The 12,426-nt window shown below is 43.4% G+C and overlaps 1 protein-coding gene across 14 annotated transcripts in view; it reads right to left on the bottom strand.

The window, feature by feature from the left end:
* LOC147377050 (uncharacterized protein C1orf226 homolog) overlaps positions 1 to 12,426 on the bottom strand; it is a 361,444-nt gene that overhangs the window by 234,002 nt on the left and 115,016 nt on the right. The window lies entirely within an intron of this gene.

Genomic DNA, 12,426 nt, shown 5'->3' with positions numbered 1-12,426 from the left:
AAGCATAGACATTACTTTGCCAACAAAAGTCCATCTAGTCGAGGCTATGGTTTTTCCAGTAGTCATCGATGGATGTGAGAGTTGGACTATAAGGAAAGCTGAGTGCCAAAGAATTGATCCTTTTGAACTGTGGAGTTGGAGAAGACTCTTGAGAGTCCCTTGGACTGCAAGGAGATCCAACCAGTCCTTCCTAAAGGAAATCAGTCCAGAATATTCATTGGAAAGACTGATGTTGAAGCTGAAACTCCAATACTTTGGCCACCTGATGTGAAGAGCTGACTCATTTGAAAAGACCCTGATGCTGGGAAAGATTGAAGGTGGGAGGAGAAGGGGACGACAGAAGATGAGATGGTTGGATGGCATCACTGACTCGATGGAGATGAGTTTGAGTAAACACCGGGAGCTGGTGATGGACAGGGAGGCCTGGCGTGCTGCAGTGCATGGGGTTGCAAAGAGTCGGACATGACTGTGAGACTGAACTGAACTGTCACTGTTTATACTGTTTCCCCATCTATGTGTCATGAAGTGATGGGACCGGATGCCATGATCTTTTTATGAATGTTGAATTTTAAGCCAACTTTTTCACTCTCCTCTTTCACTTTCATCAAAAGGCTCTTTAGTTCTTCTTCACTTTCTGCCATAAGGGTGGTATCTTCTGCATATCTGAGGTTATTGGTATTTCTCCCGGCAATCTTGATTCCAGCTTGTGCTTCTTCCAGCCCAGCGTTTCTCATGATGTACTCTGCATAGAAGTTAAATAAGCAGGGTGACAATATACAGCCTTGACGTACTCCTTTTCCTATTTGGAACCAGTCTGTTGTTCCATGTCCAGTTCTAACTGTTGCTTCCTGACCTGCATACAGATTTCTCAAGAGGCAGCTCAGGTGGTCTGGTATTCCCATCTCTTTCAGAATTTTCCACAGTTTATTGTGATCCACACAGTCAAAGACTTTGGCATAGTCAATAAAGCAGAAATAGATGTTTTTCTGAAATTCTCTTGCTTTTTCCATGATCCAGCAGATGTTGGCAATTTGATCTCTAGTTCCTCTGCCTTTTCTAAAACCAGCTTGAACATCTGGAAGTTCATGGTTCACGTTTTGAAGCCTGGGTTGGAGAATTTTGAGTATTACTTTGCTAGCGATCTAGAGATCTTTCCCATTGTAGAATCACCAAAAGCACTTGTTAAAACAGACTGCGGATTCTCCGCCCCAGAGTCTCTGGTTTAGTAGATTGTAGGTAGGGCCTGAGACTCTGCATTTCTAACAAGTTTCCAGATGAGCCTAGTGCTTGATGGTCTGGGAACCACATGCTGAGAACCAGTGGCTGAAGCCATTCAAGTCATCCAGGATATAGAGTTGGGAGACCTAAAAGCTTGTCACTGGCTGAGAATCCCAAACGATTCCCTTAACTGTAAGGAGACAATCGTCCCCGTCTGAGTAAGAGTGCATTGTTGGTCAAACACCAAGCCAGGATCTATGCAAGTAATGTGGGTAATGCTGAGGCTAAATAAATGTGCAACTATAACAACTATTATTATTCTCATGATTAAAATTAGTGGGCCAATTTTAATTCATCAGTTGGATCAAGAGTGAGTCAGTGACAAACATACAGAGGTCAATTACAGGATCAACCTGAGCTCAACTCTCTCTTGCCCCCAGGCCTCTCTAAGGGGGGAGGAAGAGGAAGGGAATTTAGTCAGCTATTTGGGAGACAGCAGCAAGAATTCCTGGAATCCCTTATCTTCCTCTGCCAGCCTAAACACAACTCCTCCAGCAACTCCGTAAATCAGCGAACACATACAAAGGGCTCTGGGGAACGACAGGCATCTTCTCCCACTGCACCTCCACACCGGGCCAGCAGCAGGCGGCTGGTGGACAGAACCTAGTAAAGCAAGATCTACGGGTTGTGGAGAGGAGACAGAAAGAAATCAGCCGTGGCTGCCCCCGCAGCCCTCTGCCCTACAGTGCATTGAGCAGAAAGCACTCTCAAGCAGGAAAAGACTCGCAGGAAAAGAATACTCAGAAGAAAGTCATGACAGGAAGGAAGCAAGTTAGTAAGCTGAAGTAGAGGACAGGGGACTGAAGATTCTCAGAGCCGTGCCTATCACTTAAGGGACTGAGGAGTACTTTCCAATCTGAGCGCTTCAGGAAAGCAGCCACGGTACAGGCACACCGAAGCGCTCAAAGAAAAACAAACTGAAGCCAAGAGAAGAGCTGATTTCACTAATGCCGATATGGGCAAGTTCAGCTACAGGGTAGTAGATGGTTTTGGCAGGGGAACAACTGTTGGATTGTGGGGTCCAACAACTGCCCCGATGCAGGGCCCCTCCTCATTACGGACTCCAGGAAAGCAACATAATGGGCACTCCTCGCTTCTGGAAACAGACGCTGCTTTCAAAAACCTCCACTGCGCTCACCCTGATATCTCACCCCGCTTCCACTACCCTCCTCACACCACCAATATTCTACCAATTCCTGATGTTCTCAGAAAATACGTGTTCAGAAGAGACAGAAACCCTGGGAGAGGGCAGGGGCGGGAGGGCGGCGCATCCAAGCAGAAAACAATAAAACTCAAGACATTAGCTTGGGCTTCCCTGATGGCTCAGATGGAAAAGAAACTCCCTGCAATGCAGGAGACGTGGGTTTGATCCCTAAGTCGGGAAGATCCCCTGAAGAAGGGAATGACTACCCACTCCCGTATTCTTGCCTGGAGAATCCCATGGACAGAAGAACCTCGTGGGCTACAGTCCATGGGGAACCAAAGAGTTGGACTCGACTGAGCAACCAGCTAGCCTGGGGAGATGGGGGCACCAAATACATGCAGGCTACCACAGGAAAGGGATGACGCAGGCTGTATGTGGAGCTCAGGAGAAGGGTGAGAGGGTGAGGCTGCTACTGCAAACATCACATGGTTTTTGCAATACCAACTACAAGGAGGAAAACTCTGCAAAACCTCAATGACTGCCAGCTTACAGACCCAGATTATAAAACATTAAACTCCGTACTAGCCACGTCCTGGAAGGCCCCTCCATGACCCGGGCCTGCCTCTCTCTCCAATCACAAGTCAAGTCGCTCTCGCCCACTACACTCTACGTGACATTTCTCTGTGTTGCTGGGAGAGGCCAAGCTCGTTTTTGCCTCTCAGTCCTTCACTTGCTGATCCCTCAGCCATGATCAGATCTTGGCACGACTTGCTCTTCGTCAACATTCAGGCCTTAGCTTGAATTACACCTCTTCAGAAACGCCCACCCAGTCACCACCAAAGTATGCCCACCCTGCCCTCTCCCAATGTCCCTCTTGGTCATATCACCCCTTTTATTTTCTTCATAAAACTCACAACTATCTCATATTACTTTGTTTATAATGCTGCTGTGTCATTAATATAATGAATCTTCCCCACTTTAACACAAATTCCACGAGAAGAGATGTCACTCATCTGTTTCCCAATGCCAAGAATACCATCAGAAAGTGATATTCAAATACTGGTTGATCAAGTATTTATTGAAACACCAGGCACAGGCAAATTTTTTTTTTTTTTAATCCTGGTGCAGCAGCAGCCGTATCCCCCTCGCAGGTCCCGGCTGGAGAACGCGGCCACCGCTTCTCGCGCCGCTCATCCGCGCTTCCTCACAGGCAAATTTTTTAAGTATGAGAAATCTGGTTCTATACACAAGGCATGTTCTCCTGCAATCTAAATTGCAGAAAACTAGTTTGCTTAAAAAAGAATTAGGAGAGCATTGAGAAAAATATGTCAATTTTTCAATAATAAATCATTAGAAGAACTTCAGTTCAGTTCAGTTGCTCAGCTGTGTCCAACTCTTTATGACCCCATGGACTGCTGCATGCCAGGCTTCCCAGTCCATCACTGACTCCCAGAGCCTACTCAAACTGATGTCCATCGCGTCAGTGATGCCATCCAACCATCTCATCCTCTGTCGGCCCCTTTTCCTCCTGCCTTCAATCTTTCCCAGCATCAGGGTCTTTTCAAATGAGTCAGCTCTTCGCATCAGGTGGGCTAAGTACTGGACTTTCAGCTTCAGTAGCAACCCTTCCAATGAATATTCAGGACTGATTTCCTTTACGAGGGACTGGTTGGATCTTCTTGCAGTCCAAGGGACTCTCAAGAGTCTTCTCCAACATCACAGTTCAAAAGCATCAATTCTTTGGCGCTCAGCTTTCTTCACAGTCCAACTCACATCCACACATGACTACTGCAAAAACCACAGCTTTGACTAGAAGGACCTTTGTTGGCAGAGTAATGTCTCTGCTTTTTAATAAGCTGTCTGGGTTCGTCATACTTTTCTTCCAAGAAGCAAGCATCTTTTACTTTCATGGCTGTACTCACCATCTGCAGTGATTTTGGAGCCCCAAAAAATAATGTCTGTCACTGTTTCCATTGTTTCCCCATCTATTTGCCATGAAGTGATGGTACCGGATGCCATGATCTTAGTTTTCTGAATGTTGAGTTTTAACTCAGCTTTATCACTCCCCTCTTTCACTTTCTTAGTTCTTCTTCGCTTTCTGCCATGAGGTTGGTGTCATCTGCGTATCTGAGGTTATTGATATTTCTCCCGGCAATCTTGATTCCAGCTTGTGTTTCATCCACCCCAGCATTTGACATGATGTAATCTGCATGTAAGTTAAATAAGCAGGGTGACAATATACAGCCTTGATGTACTCGTTTCCCGATTTGAAACCAGTCTGTTGTTCCATGTCCAGTGCTAACTGTTGCTTCTTGACCAGCATACAGATTTCTCAGCAGGCAGGTCAGGTGGTCTGGTGTTCCCATTTCTTGAAGTACTTTCTACAGTTTGTTGTGATCCACAGTCAAAAGCCTTGGCATAGTCAATAAAGCAAAAGCAGATGTTTTTCTGGAGTTTTCTTGCTTTTTCGATGATCCAACCGATGCTGGCAATTTGATCTCTGGCTCCTCTGCCATTTCTAAAACCAGCTTGGACATCTGGAATTTGACAGTACACATACTGTTGAAGCCTGGCTAGGAGAATTTTGAGCATTAGTTTGCTAGTATGTGAGATAAGTGCAATTGTGCAGCAGTTTGAACATCCTTTGGCATTGCCTTTCCTTGGGACTGGAATGAAAACTAACCTTTTCCAGTCCTGTGGCCACTGTTGAGTTTTCCAGATTCACTGGCATACTGAGTGCAGCACTTTCACAGCATCATCTTTTAGGATTTGCAGTAGCTCAACTGGAATTCCATCACCTCCACTAGCTTTGTTCATAGTGATGCTTCCTAAGGCCCAGAAGAATTTAGTCCAGTTCAGTTCAGTCACTCAGTCGTGTCCAACTCTTTGTGATCCCATGAACTGCAGCACACCAGGCCTCCCTGTCCATCACCAACTCCCGGAGTTCACTCAGACCCTAGTCCATCGAGTCGGTGATGCCATCCAACCATCTCATCCTCTGCCTCCCTCTTCTCCTCCTGCCCTCAATCTTTCTCAGCATCAGGGTCTTTTCAAATGAGTCAGCTCTTCGCATCATGTGGCCAAAGTATCGGAGTTTCAGTTTCAACATCAGTCCTTCCAAAAAACACCCAAGACTGATCTCCTTTAGAATGGACTAGTTGGATCTCCTTGCAGTCCAAGGGACTCTCAAGAGTCTTCTCCAACACCACAGTTCAAAAGCATCAATTCTTCTGCACTCAGTTTTCTTTATAGTCCAACTCTCACATCCATACATGACCACTGGAAAAACCATAGCCTTGACTAGATGGACCTTTGTTGACAAACTAATGTCTCTGCTTTTTTTTCTGTCTAGGTTGATCATAACTTTCCTTTCAAGGAGCGGCCGAGAGGAGCTACCCCATGTCCAAGGTCGGGGTTGCGGGGGCAGCCAAGAGGAGCTACCCCACGTCCAAGGTAGAGCAGCAGCTGCGCTTTGCTGGAGCAGCCGTGAAGAAATACCACATGTCCAAGATAAGAGAAACCCTAGTAAGATGGTAGGCACAGAGACAGGGCATCAGAGGGCAGACAGACTGAAACCACAATCACAGAAAACTAGCCAATCTGATCACACGGACCACAGCCTTGTCTAACTCAGTGAAACTAAGCCATGCCGTGTGGGGCCACCCAAGACGGACGGGTCATGGTGGAGAGGTCTGACAGAATGTGGTCCACTGGAGAAGGGAATGGCAAACCACTTCAGTATTCTTGCCTTGAGAACCCCATGAACAGTATGAAAAGGCAAAATGATAGGATACTGAAAGGGGAACTCCCCTGGTCAGTAGGTGCCCAATATGCTACTGGAGATCAGTGGAGAAATAACTCCAGAAAGACTGAAGGGATGGAGCCGAAGCAGAAACAACACCGCAGTGTGGATGTGACTTGTGATAGCAGCAAGGTTTGCTGCTGTAAAGAGGAATATTGCATAGGAATCTGGAGTGTCAGGTCCACAAATCAAGGCAAATTGGAAGTGGTCAAACAGGAGATGGCAAGAGTGAATGTCAACATTCTAGGAATCAGAGAACTAAGATGGACTGGAATGGGTGAATTTAACTCAGGTGAACATTATATGTACTACAGTGGGCAGGAATCCCTTAGAAGAAATGGAATAGCCATCATGGTCAACAAAAGAGTCCGAAATGCAGTACTTGGATGCAATCTCAAAAATGACAGAATGATCTCTGTTTGTTTCTAAGGCAAACCATTCAATATCATAGTAATACAATTCTCTGCCCCGATCAGTAATGCTGAAGAAGCTGAACGGTTCTATGAAGACCTACAAGACCTTTTAGAACTAACACCCCAAAAAGATGTCCTTTTCATTATAGGGGACTGGAATGCAAAAGTAGGAAGTCAAGAAACACCTGGAGTAACAGGAAAATTTGGCCTTGGACTACAGAATGAAGCAGGGCAAAGTCTAATAGAGTTTTGCCAAGAGAACACACTGGTCATAGCAAACACCCTCTTCCAACAACACAAGAGAAGACTCTACACATGGACATCACCAGATAGTCAATACCAAAATCAGATTGATTATATTCTTTGCAGCCAAAGATGGAGAAGTTCTATACAGTCAGCAAAAATAAGACCAGCAGCTGACTGTGGCTCAGATCATGAACTCTTATTGCCAAATTCAGACTTTAACTGAAGAAAGTAGGTAAAACCACTAGACCATTCAGGTATGACCTAAATCAAATCCCTTATGATTATACAGTGGAAGTGAGAAATAGATTTAAGGGACTAGATCTGATAGACAGAGTGCCTGATGAACCATGGATGGAGGTGCGTGATATTTGTACAGGAGACAGGGATCAAGACCATCCCCAAGAAAAAGAAATGCAAAAAAGCAAAATGGCTGTTTGAGGAGGCCTTACAAATAGCTGTGAAAAGAAGAGAAGCGAAAAGCAAAGGAGAAGAGCACATTACATTTTTTCCATGTTTCAAAAAGATAAAATCTGCCTAGATAGAGACGTTATTTTGGTTTTTTATAATGGTAGTTTCAAGTAATAATTTCTGGGTAATTATTAATAACTATAATGTTGAATATATAAAAGACCATTCTTAATTGCCCTATTGTAAGGTAAAATGATGTGATATAAATATCACAGCACATATAATATCATGCAAATCAAAACCTGTGAAAACTATTCAATAATCTTAATATCAGCCAACTGTTAAATAGCTGAAGGAAAACTCGGCATGTTTAACACACTGGTATTGTTCAACAAAACTTCCTGCCCTTCACGGATGGCATATAATACATGCAGCCCGTGTTCATATCATATCTGTCATATTTTCCAAAAATTTAACAGTTGCCAGCCAATCTGCTCTTTTGCACCAAGTTGAAACAAAATTAAGTCATTCTCAGTGTTTGCCAGAGTTGGGTCTTGGGCATTGTGACAAACACAAGTACATCCCCTGCACTCTAAAAACTGCATTTCAATAAACCAAGTGGTCCGCATCTTACCAGGGAAACTAACAATAGAGCATTAATCAAGCATCATGCAAATGGCCTAGGAAGACTATATATGGGCCCAACTCCAGCGACATAAATATAGGAAGAATTATCTCATTAAGCAGAAGCTTGTGGAACAGAATACTGAGCAAGTTTCCCAGCAAGCCACAAATAGTTTGCAAAACGATTGCAAAGGGCATCATTTGCTTATAACAAATAACATCTTTTATCTGAAAACTCCAGCAAGCCTTTGACATTACCAGAGGCCATTTCTGTGGAGGCCCTTAACATGAGCGAGAATCAGTTCCAATCAGTCCAGCCTCTTTCTGCAATAGGCAGACAGAAAATCAATAGGTGATTAAATTGGCTATGATGTTGGGCCGCCACTAGTTCCCCCTGCCAGGAAGAGCGCTCCTCATGGTCAGAACGGCAAGCCAGGGACGTAACAACAGCGGTTATACTTCATTTGCCACACATTCCCATGGCCCTGGGAATTGTTCCCAATGCTTTCTTATTTATGATCTCTATATGGCTGCATGAGTGTAGCAGCAGAATCAGGCCTAGCTTCTGTCCTGCACACCACACGGCATCTCAGACATAGGGAAATTTAAATCAGGGCAGCAGGCAACTAACTAGTTATGAGCCCCGGACACCTGCTGCAAACACAAGGCCATTCTGAAGCAGATTCTGCTCACCGTCAGTGACCTGACGGTTCCAGGAACCGTCCCCCAGCATCCACTCTTCAACCAGCTTCACGTGTCTATAAGACACCTCTGTACATCACAGTGAGCAACAGAGAATCTAGCACACTCTTATTGGCATATTAGGTACCATATTTGGTAGAAGGGTGCAATTTGGTAACATGTATATCCAAAGCCTCAGAAGCTACATACCATTCAATGCAATAATTCCATTTAGCAATTTATTCTAAATAAATAATGCTGAATGCATTCAATGACAGGACTACAAAGATGTTGACAAGAGTTGTGAGAAGCTAGTAATAAGTTAAAATGTCAAACAATGAAGGTCTGTTTAAATAAATTACAGTATATCCATTTACTACCATGTAAATATATCCAGCCATTAAAAATGATGCGCTTTAGAGCCTGAAATTAAGAAAATAAAAGAAAATGTACTTAACTTATTTTATGTCATTCTTTCTGCAGACCTGAGTTTTTGTTTAAAATTGTAGTGCTTCTGCCCAATGATTCTTTTAACGTTTTTTCTGGTAGTGCAAGTCAATTACACATACGATAAATTTCCTTGGTTCCTATTTTTTTTAAAAATGATGCTGTAAAGGATTATTTAGGGAGATTAATCTTATAAAATATTAAGTAAAAAAAATTACAAAACCTTCTACAAGATCTCATTCTTGTTAAAGAGATTCCATTTTGGCTAAAATTACAATCTAGGAAAGAGGCACCAAAAGGTTTCACAGTGGCTCACAGTGGCTACTTCTGCCCAGTAGGGCTACTGACAAATTGTCTTCTTTTTCCTCTCATTTTTCTAAAAACTTTTATATAGTCAATGTGAATCAGGTTTTACATCCAAAAGCACAGAAGCTGTGGAGAGGGAGAGGGTGGGAAGATTTGGGAGAATGGCATTGAAACATGTAAAATATCATGTAAGAAACGAGTTGCCAGTCCAGGTTCGATGCACGATACTGGATGCTTGGGGCTAGTGCACTGGGACGACCCAGAGGGATGGTATGGGGAGAGAGGAGGGAGGAGGGTTCAGGATGGGGAACACATGTATACCTGTGGCGGATTCATTTTGATATTTGGCAAAACTAATACAATTATGTAAAGTTTAAAAATAAAATAAAATTAAAAATAAAAAATAAATAAAAATAACTCTGTGCTCTGCAGAAACATCTCACAGGCTTTACACACTCATCTGTGGGAGACGATCACAACATCTCATAACCAAGCACAGTGACGTGCATTGTAGCACGGTGCCAACCAGAATGCAGTTTCACTGTGCTTCCTGAGGTTGAACAAATGGTGCTGGACATAGACCCACTACATCAGTACTACGCTTCTTGATGTCATAACTAACAGTGTTACTTTAAAGCTTGCAAATAAATATACAAATAAAAAGTTAAGAAAAGTAACTACGAAGCAAAGAGGAGTAAAGAACTGGTTTTTCTGCCTCCAAGGCAACAGCTAATCGCTAAGTTCAGTCCCTTTTAGGATATGCTCCCAGTGCATCTTGGTAGTCTCAGAACCTCAGTGTCCCCTGCAAGAGAAGAAAGGTGGTGTCAACCAAAGGTTCAGAATTCAACTCTGATTCCAAAGTAGGGAAGTGGGGCATACACACACATTCCTTCCTGAATGTGCATGCATAAGGTTTTGTATTTTTTTCATCACAAATCCCAAGATAATCCTCATTATTATATTTGGCTTTTTTATTGTGTGCATGTGCTGTGCTGTGCTTAGTCGCTCAGTCGTGTCTGACTCTTTATGACCCCATGGACTGTAGCCCACCAGGCTCCTCTGTTCATGGGGATTCTCCAGGCAAGAATACTGGAGTGGGTTGCCATGCCCTCCTCCAGGGGATCTTCCCAACTCAGGGATCAAACCCAGGTCTCCCAAATTGCAGGCAGATTCTTTACTGTCTGAGCCACAAGGGAAGCCCAAAAATACTGGAGTGGGTAGCTTATCCCTGCTCTAGGGATATTGTGTGTGTGTGTGTATGCAAAAATGTTACTTTAGATATTATATAATAATCCTCTAATTAGTGATTCTAGCATCCTGGAAGACAGGAGAAAAAGTTCCATACTATTGAAAATCCTATGCCAAAGCCTTTGACTGTGTGGATCATAAGAAACTGTGGAAAATTCTGAAAGAGATGGGAATACCACCTGACCTGCCTCTTGAGAAACCTATATGCAGGTCAGGAAGCAACAGTTAGAACTGGACATGGAACAACAGACTGGTTTCAAATAGGAAAAGGAGTACATCAAAGCTGTATATTGTCACCCTGCTTATTTAACTTACATGCAGAGTACATCATGAGAAATGCTGGGCTGAAAGAAGCACAAGCTGGAATCAAGATGGCTGGAAGAAATATCAATAACCTCAGATATGCAGATGACACCACCCTTATGGCAGAAAGTGAAGAGGAACTCAAAAGCCTCTTGATGAAAGTGAAAGTGGAGAGTGAAAAAGCTGGCTTAAAGCTCAACATTCAGAAAACTAAGATCATGGCATCTGGTCCCATCACTTCATGGCAAATAGATGGGGAAACAGTGGAAACAGTGTCAGACTTTATTTTGGGGGGCTCCAAAATGACTGCAGATGGTGACTGCAGCCATGAAATTAAAAGATGCTACTCCTTGGAAGGAAAGTTACGACCAACCTAGATAGCATATTCAAAAGCAGAGACATTACTTTACCAACAAAGGTCCATCTAGTCAAGGCTATGGTTTTTCCAGTGGTCATGTATGGATGTGAGAGTTGGACTGTGAAGAAGGCTGGGCACCAAAGAATTGATGCTTTTGAACTGTGGTGTTGGAGAAGACTCTTGAGAGTCCCTTGGACTGCAAGGAGATCCAACCAGTCCATTCTGAAGGAGATCAGCCCTGGGATTTCTTTGGAAGGAATGATGCTAAAGCTGAAACTCCAGTACTTTGGCCACCTCATGAGAAGAGTTGACTCATTGGAAAAGACCCTGATGCTGGGAGGGACTGGGGGCAGGAGGTGAAGGGGACAACAGAGGATGAGATGGCTGGATGGCATCACTGACTCGATGGACGTGAGTCTCAGTGAACTCCAGGATTTGGTGATGGACAGGGAGGCCTGGTGTGCTGCAATTCATGGGGTCGCAAAGAGTCGGACACAACTGAGTGACTGAACTGAACTGAAAATCAGTAGAAGGCTGTCACCTGTCCCATGTGCCCTGAAGGCTAAAACACCCAGGGTCAGCTGGCACTAGAAACGCCCCTGAACATGGGAACCAACCTTCACAGCAAATAGTGGGAAAAAATAGAAGAGCAGACCAAGACTTAATCTTTTTAAAGAAAATATAAATCATACAAATAAGCTTATTTAAAATGCAAAACATTGCATAAAATGTGAAACATTTAGGTTACATTGAATTTTGCATTAATTCTTAAATTGGACTGAAAGTTAATTAATTATTGATTTATTGTTGTAATTTCCCCCTTACTGCAACAAAACTGCACAACAACAGGCCATCCTTCACGCCCCCTCTGACTTCTACACAACACTACCATATGAGGGTTATCTCTGCAAAAATTATTTAAGGGCTTGCAGTTTCCCAAAGGAACTTCTTGTTATTCAAAAATATTCAAATCCTTCTCTTTTGAGACTGGTTTCTCATCAGCATTCTGGTTATTTTTCTCACCAATTATAAGTGGGTCTAACCATGCTCGGTCCTCATTTGTCTGCAGAATGGTTTGAGTAGGGCTCCAGCAATCCTTTTATTGACTTTCATAATCCTACACCTTTTGAAAGATTTGCAATTTCACTTTGAAATATATTTGCATGGC

Source organism: Bos grunniens, chromosome 3, assembly GCF_055505025.1.
Source record: "Bos grunniens cultivar Pamir isolate PY7600 chromosome 3, Bosgru_T2T1.0, whole genome shotgun sequence".
Lineage (NCBI taxonomy): Eukaryota > Metazoa > Chordata > Mammalia > Artiodactyla > Bovidae > Bos > Bos grunniens.
The sequence above is the reverse complement of the archived record's forward strand: the minus strand, read 5'-3'. Positions and strand labels throughout refer to the sequence as shown.